A 9,155-nucleotide genomic window follows, 5' to 3' on the forward strand; every position below is an offset into this window, starting at 1 on the left:
TTTGAAATCTGCCTATCATAATGAAAGAAATGAAAGGTCATTTGACCAAAATTGTCCCTGAAGTAACTACGAACTGGTCTATTAATTTGTATCAACTGCCAAGGCGCGTACGGCGCTGATGCAGATCAGATCACTTTTAAATTCACCACCCCTGCATCCTTTATAAGCGTGCATTCACTTATCCACACTGTTAAAAATGCTTCATTCTATATTGCAGGAAAATATGATTGGAATTTATCGTATATTTCGTTTGCATTAATGATACTCTATTGCATCTGTACCCTCACAATTTGTCTCGTTTTTTGTTAATATATATTTCTTCTGATTTGTATGTTGAAAATAGATAATTCAAGTTCACGTCAACCGAATAAGCTAGGGACATGGTATGAAACTGACGATGGCGATGCCTCGAGGGGTAGCGTGACATCAAAAATGATCTAGGGACAACTGCAGAAAAAAAAGAACTTAAATGTCCACTAGAAGAGATATCAGAGAACCGTTAAAGGTCAAGTCCACCCCAGAGAAATGTTGGTTTGAATCAATAGAGAAAAATCTTACAAGCATAATGTTGAAAATTTCATCAAAATCGGATGTAAAATAAGAAAGTTGTGACATTTTAAAGTTTCGCTTATTTTTTAGTTAAATGCACAACTCAGTGATATGCAAATGAGAGAGTCGATGATGTCCATCACTCACTATTTCTTTTGTTATTTATCGTTTGAATTATACAGTATTTGAAATTTTACAGAATTGACATTAATGTAGAACTTGACTAAACCACATAATCTTAAACATTGTTAAGTCCACATGTTCAGGGATGAATAAAACTCGATTTCACATGACAAGGGGGAGAATATCAAAATATTTCATATTTCATATAATTATGGTGGAAGCGCCGTGGTGTTGCGGTTCTGACTCTCGCCTTGTAATCAGAGGGTCGTGTGTTCGGATCCCACCATGGTCTAGCATCCTTTGGCAAGGCATCAATCCACACTTTGCCACTCTCACCCAGGTGCTAATTGGGTACCGGTAGGAAACAACCGTCATTGTTGTTGGTTAAGCAAGTGTGCGGCTAACAGGGTGATTGAAATGCTATGAATCCAGTGACCGGGTAGTTGGGACCTTTCGCAATTCTCAAGGACGCTAATATTAGGGTCCCCTAACACAAAAGTTAACGCTTAACCATACACTTGATTTTTAAGATTGATTGTACATTATAGTCAATAGAATCAAACATAGAATCCTGCTCTACAATCAATGATAAGCTTTGTGTTACAGGGGGGTTACAGGCCCTACAGATCCACTTTTCGTGTGCAAAATCCTTTCCCGCGACACCCGCACCATACATGCATGTATATTACGACTGATGGCTGGAGATATTCGAAATGCAGGATCTAAAATAGATTATGACTTGGATAAGAAAGTGGTTTTTCGAACAAATCGAGTACATATTGAGTGAGGAAAAACTTACTGAATGAAGGATTAGATATAGATCATTACAGTCCATCGAATCGATATTGCATTTAATGTGGATTATTGGTGGATCACTGGCAATTGATTTCATGGGTCAGATCAACCTCTCCAGCCGAACCATTTCGCATGCGTTGATATGTACACAGCATATGCCATACGTTTGAACTTGCGGGTTTCTTTTGTTTCTTTTTTTTACTCCTACACAAACGATATGCCTCTAGCACACGATGTAATGGGCAATATGTTTTACCCTCCCCAGAAATGAGGGATTAGATTCAAATTCCGGGGGGACCACTTCCATTAATAAGTGGATACCAGGCACGACCATTGGGTTTCGAAAAGTGCCCTAAACAAGGGAAGCAATTATTTTCCAGATTATGAAAATGCATCTCTTAACAAGTATTTGGCTTGTGAAACCCTACAAGTATTGGATATATATATATATCCCATTTGTCAGCATTTTAAACATCGTTTTGACATCCTTTTAACGTTACATAGGCCTGTACGTAACGTACTTGCCCACTCTGTCCCCTTTTACGCGTGGTCGCTCCTGGTATCCACTAATCAATGGAATTTGGCCCCGGGCGGCCTCTCGAGCTCTGGGAGGCGGGAGCCAGATGTGGCTTTGGAAAGTCGTCCTCAATCGGATATATCGCTGTTACCATAGTAGCAACCAGAATTTTGCACATGAAACCCATATTGAATGTTTCCGTTGCAGATGCGAAACTAAACAAAATCTCATATCACACAATTTGCATTGCAGGACAGAGTTTTACCACCATGATGATGGGCCCAAAAAAGTCTCTTCCAAAATCAACTACCGTCTTAAATAAGCGTGCGCGTCCTCAAACGAAAGGTCGGGACTAATAATTGTGAAGCACTCTGAGCAGTAGTAGATTGATGAAGCGCTATATAAATGCCAATTATTATTATCATTACAATTATATAGAGCAACTGCATAGTCTGACTAACCTAATTGTCCAAGGTAATATGTAAGACGTTGACAATGCAGTCAGACCGGCTAGTGCTAATGAGCAAAATAGGCAAGATACATCCAAATCCTCTCGTGGATAATTCTTCCTCCCTGCAAAATCTCGTGAATCGTGAGATTTCTTTCTCGAAGAATTATACCCACTTTATCCTCATTGACAAGTCAAATAATACCAATGCACCACTGGGCAGAGTAAATGTTTCTGTTTCATGTTGGCCAACAAAAAAAAATATCTGGTAAAGAATATGTTGATAAATAAGTGGATTTTTAGGCCAGATCATGTGTCACAAACCTGAATTTGTTTACTCTGTTTTTTTTTTCTTCAAATTGTGAAAAATATTTATATTGAGCCTCAATGACATCATTATCACCACAAAGCTGGAATTCTTTGCTTTCTCACAATGTCACTTTTCTATCGGGCACCTTTTATTCAGGAGAAGATCATGCTTCTCCCATGCAAGGTGCAAGACGAGCTTCCTAAAATTTTTGAGTAGCGTCAACTTCAGAGTTCTCATTGGCTGGATAAAGTTTCAAAACAACAGGTGCAGGTGATTTTAAGAGATTACCACATGGGGAATGTGAACCTGGAGGCCCCCGCATTGGAAGCGTTAGAATTCGGGTGGGTGCGTGGTCTCTTAGACCATGGACCTAATAGGTCCATGTTTTGACCAATCAGGGTTCAGTATTCCGGTTTTGAAGCTGCTTTTTTAACTTGGCCAATGAAAAGTGTAATCTTGACCCGATTAATCTCAATTCTTATTTTGAAACTTATGTCACTCGAAAAAAAATATGATATAAAATAATTGGGCTAAAACAAAAGTAAAGTTTTAAAAATCTACTTTTGCCAGATGAAAATAATTATTTTTGTAACATGTTTTATATCAAAAGTTTCATTACGTTACAGAATGAACCGAACACATGATGTGAAAGAATGATTCTTCTTAACAATGATACCAAAAAAATCTTGAATTTTTTTTTGTGCAGGAGTTTCTGCATTTATTGTAAAGTCAAAATAAATTTTACAATACATAAAACATAATCGTAATATGACATGAAAGTACATTGTAATGTGACAGATTTATAATAGTATCAAACAAAATTTAGACATAAATACAATAAGGATAAGACAAAGTAATGAAAAAAAAACAAATGCAGTGGCACACTATATAAGCAAAAAAAATGCTTGAGCAATAGCAGCCAAAGTGGGAAGAGTGCTACATGGAAACCTAATATATTATACTGGTCCGGGTCTGGAAGAAAATGTTACGTCACAAATCATTAGAAAAGTAGAAAGAAGAAAAAAGAAGAAATGAAGAGTGCGTGTGTGTGCAAGTGGGTGAACGTGCAGGTGTGATACTAAGAATACTTCGATAAAAGATATTTTTTCAATGAAGCTTTAAAAGAAAAGATAGATGCAGTGAGTTTTATATCATTGGGCAAATCATTCCAGATTTCTGGGCAGTGATGTCTGATCGTTTTATGTGCGAATATTGTTATCGGGTTTGTGAGTTGGATGTTGGATGAGTGGCGTGTGGGATATGAATGAATGTTGCTGTTGTAAACAAAAATATCTTGAAAGGGTGTAGGTATAGATTTAGTTGAAAACTTGTACATAAAAATGGCAGTTTGGAAAGTATGAATGTCATGAATTTTTAATGTTTTCAGGTTCCGAAAAATAGGATCAGTATGTGCTAAAAATTGCGAGTGGGAGCAAATGCGGAGTGCTTTCTTTTGGAGGCGTAGAATTGAGTCTAATTTGGTTTTGTTGCAATTACCCCACAATATGTTGCAATATTATATATGTGACAAAATAAAAGAATTGTAAAGCATAAACAGCGATCTTTGGGAAAGACAATATTTCAGTTTGAATAGTATGCCAATACCTCTGGCAACAAGTGTGCTAATAAAACGAATGTGGCTATTCCAAGTTAAATTAGAGTCAATTAATACACCTAAGAATTTCGTTTCTTCTTTTTCAGCAAGATGGATGTTATCAATGTTAATGGAGCCACGAAATATATGCTTAGAATTGATGCGTTTGAAGTACATGAAATTTGTTTTGTTAATGTTTAAGGAGAGTTTATTTGATTTAAACCACATGGACAATTTATTCAATTCATTATTGAGTACTGTTACAAGCGTTTCTTAGTTACTGTGTGAAAAAAATACATTGGTATCATCTGCGAAAAGAACATAAGTAAGTAGGGGTGAAGCATTGATTATATAATTCATATAAATTAAAAATAACAAAGGGCCTAAGATAGAACCCTGTGGTACTCCACACTTAACATTGCAAACTTCAGAAGATTTAGAGTTATAATAAACATATTGATATCGATTGTACAGATAATCTTGAAACCATGATAAAACAATCCCTCTGATTCCATATTTTTGTAATTTATTCAAAAGTATATGATGATCGATAGTATCGAATGATTTCGATAGATCCATGAAAACTCCGACAGTATGCTCTCTTTTTGAAAGGGAATCTGTTATTTTGTCGTATAATTGTAAAATTGCATAGTCAGTTGAATGTTTTGACCTGAATCCGTATTGATTGGGCATTGATAAGTTATTTGTGTCCAAAAAAGAATATAGTCGTTTTTTAAATTATTTTTTTCAAGTATTTTGGAAATGCTTGGTAATGATGAAATAGGGCGGTAGTTGGCGATTTGGCAAGGGTCTTCTTTTTTGTATATTGGAATTATTTTTGCATTTTAAGTTGATCGGGGAAAATTCCATTTGTGAGAGATAAAATGAATATATGTGATAGTGGAGAAGCCATTTAATTGTTTAAGTTAATGTACACTGATACCGTCATGACCACTAGATTTAGTACATGTAGCTTTAAATGATCGAACTATTTCTAAAATTTCATAAATATTAGTGGGATTGAAAAATAAGGAATGTTCAGTATTGTTGTCTAAATATTTTGTAAAGTCGTTTGCATTACTTACTATTTTAGATGAAAGGTTAGTGCCAACATTGGTGAAAAAAGAATTGAATGCATTAGCAATTTCGGAAGGATCTTGCGTTTTATGCCCGTTTTGTTATTATCTTTGTTGTTTTCTATTTTGTTAGAAAAATACGATTTACGAGCTAGACGGATTATTGATGTTAATCTATTTCGGTATTTTTTGTATTTTTGTATATGTTCTAGAGTGGGAGATTTAAGCGATATCTTATATAATCGATTACGAGTGAATATTGATTTAATTATGCCTTGGGTGATCCATGGTTGTTTATTCTTCTTTTTACTTGGGTTGATTCTCGTCAGAGATATATTTTTGTCATAGTATTGAAGAAGTTTATTTAGAAATATGTCATATGATCTGTTAACATTATCTTCTCCAAAAAACGTCTTCCCATCCCTCTGCACTCAAATCAGTTTTAAGAGCATCTATGCCATGTATGCCGTGTCTAGTTTCTTTTCGCCGGGTGACTTTTCCTTTCATGAGTGGCTTATGTAAATGTTTATAATCTCGGCATATCGTAAATATTGGTAGATGGTCAGAAATGTCGTAGTAAATTATTCCGTTGTTGTTAGTATTATTATCTAATAAATTTGCATTGCAAAATATATTATCTATTATTGTGTGTGATGTACTTGTTATCCGCGTTGATTGATTTATCAGAGGACTAAAGGAAAATGATGAAAACAAATTAATTAACTGTTGGCCAAGAGGAGAGTAAGGCATTGATATGTCTATGTTGATATCTCCCATGAGATAAATATCCTTGTTTTCGTGTGATATTGTTTCAAGACAGGATTCCAATTTATCGAAAAAAAAAATGTTAGCGATGTTATTTGGTGGTCTATAGACTACACCGACTAATTTGTTTTTATTGTTATCATCAATAATTTCAATGAATAATGATTCTATACCTTCAAGGTGAATGTCATGTCTTATCTTGAAATGTAAATCATTATGAATGTAAAAAGCGACACCCCCTCCCATTCTACGTTTACGATCACTATATTTTAATGTATAATTGTCAATATTAAAAATGTTTGGTGAAGTTGAGTGTAACCAGGTTTCTGATATGGCGATTAAGGAAAAGGGAAATGTATTCAATATGGATAAAAACTCACTGAAAGTATCAACATTTTTTTGCAAGCTTCTAATATTTATGTGCATAAGGCTAAAGTCGGTTGGTTTATCGATTTTAGCTGTGTTGAAAGCTGAATTAAATTCGTTTGCAGTGTAGTATTTACACTGGGGTGTAAAGACTTCATTATTCATGAATACGTCGTTTATGTTCATAAAAGGTTGAATAAACTTCGGTTTGAAATAAGGAGTAGTGAATTTGAGGTGAAAGGTGCGTGCATGTGAGAGTGAAAGTGAAGTATTACATAATAATAATAAGGGTGTGTCGGATGTTTTGAGCGTACATGTACATGATTATGTGACGAACAGACTCCGGGCTGCACAGTATAACAAACAAGAGAGGAAAAAAGAAGGGGGATCCTCCGGAATTTTGTTAACCTGTACAAATGCATGTCTTTGGTTGAAATAAATCTCGGAGTTTCATTAGTCTCAGAATAATAAAAAAGTGAAATCTACGTTGGCATGATACAATGAATACTAACAATGTTCTATTTAACCTCATGGATATGATCGTCACCGAAAAAAAATCAATTTACCTATCATTTAAGCGTATTATGGAATGTAAGAGCGAGGAAATCAAATTGTTTACAAAAGTGAAGTATGTTGACAACGAGGATATCCATTTACATATAAGAATCGTATCCAGGTCATTAATCTACAGTTTTAGGTCTATATTGTCGATTATGTAAAGATGCATGTAGCCTACATTGGAAAATCGGAGTGAAAGTGAGATACTATTAAAATGGAACAAGGTGATTGAAATAACATGAATAGACAAACGTTGGCATGGTACATAGAAAGTATGCAAATGATTAATAGAAGCAGGGAGATAATACAGCAAATGCATAGATACTATAGAAATTACTTTCGATTGTGAGAAAATTCCAGTAAGAGTAATGTGCACATGTACTACACTATACTATTCAAAGTGGATAGAGCTTCATTGAATCTTGCATAAAAATTATAAAGCTTCAAACATGTCAAAGGAAAATGGGTTGCAACACTTAGAATTACACGCTGTGTGTAGCGAGTTCAAGCGAAGCCAAAAGATTATCAGATATTTTTAGCATAGTAAAAATAAAAAATAGATCCCTAATGTGGAAAAAGAACAGGATAAGAAAATCAGACAATGCAACAGGTAACAAAGTGACCATTTTAGAAAATTGCAATAAAAGAATCATTTAGTGATGAATAAATTCAGGATACCAGGGGTTACATATCGTGACAACAGAAAATTCTTATATGGAGAATGAGAATTTTTTTTTTTCCTGTACTGAGAATATGAAAAGTGTCATCAACTTTAGATTGTCAGTTATGTTTAAAGACATATTTTTTAATGAGTATAATACACAAGGAAGACTCGCTCCGATTCAATGAATTCCTAATTTTTTTCGGAAATCGTCATTACAGAAAAAAAAAACTCGAAATTTTTTCTTTTCCATTATTTGGTTACGGATTTTGCAGAAAGTTCAACAGTTGCAAAAATGAATATTTTTTTTAAATGTTACTTTATACATTGCCCAAATGCAAAAATTTGAATATTACAATAAGAGAATGCGTCATTTATAATTCACGTTCATGTAATGCTGATCTGACTCTGTCAACCTATCGCAATATAACTTTTTTTTCGTTAAGATCGCATCGACCAAAGAAAACATCCTTTTTAAATTATGCAGAGATAGATCCTGTGAAAGCAGGAATATCTAAAAGGGTTTTAATTTCAGTTACAAACAAGCGAGACAATTCTGAAAGTAGAATAATATACTATTAGTTTGGTTTAATTTTGGCTAGAATGTGGTGAAATGTTTAGGTTAAACTAGCTGATATGATAATGTAAACTCATATTATCACAAACAAATTGAGTTATGATGCATACGATTCAAGGGTGTATCTATATATGTATAGACAAAATACATGTTGATCTATTCTGTTAACATATAAAATATCTCGTTTATATTGAAAAAAAATGTACTCCTAAAAAAGTCGAGAAAATAAAATATATCAAAAGGGGAAATGTCTAACCCTGACTATATTTGAGTTAGGAAACAGCAAGACTAGTTTGTGATGGCTTTTCAAAAAACCAAAGAATTCAATATGACTCATACTGTCTACATGACCATATATATAACTGTTCATAGCAATATGATAGAAAATTCCAAAATTATATACACAGCGTGTAGAACAGAATAGTACATTTGGCTGGTTAGAGTTGAATGTAAGTATCTAAATATGAATTTAGAGCAGCAAGGACAGAGTTAAAAAGGGGACTTTGGGGCCAAGCTCGTTAAAAATGAAAAAAAAACCCTCTCTAGTCATGAATTTCACAGATGGGAGAAGCTACTTTATGGGGACCTGCCTATTATCATGGATCCTACCTATGCTATTATCAACATCAGCCATTCTCTACCACGTTTAGTAAATAATGGAGCAATCACATTTCCCCTACGGCTGCCTCAATAGGAAGAGAGTCATTGAATGTTCAAGAGCCGGTATAGCCGTGCTAACGCCGTGGTAAAAACATGCAGTGCTTAGAACGTTGTATTACATGCAATAATTGTGCTGCAGAACAATTGTTATGATTA

Source organism: Lytechinus variegatus, chromosome 1 (assembly GCF_018143015.1).
Source record: "Lytechinus variegatus isolate NC3 chromosome 1, Lvar_3.0, whole genome shotgun sequence".
In the NCBI taxonomy this organism is placed as follows: Eukaryota; Metazoa; Echinodermata; class Echinoidea; order Temnopleuroida; family Toxopneustidae; genus Lytechinus; species Lytechinus variegatus.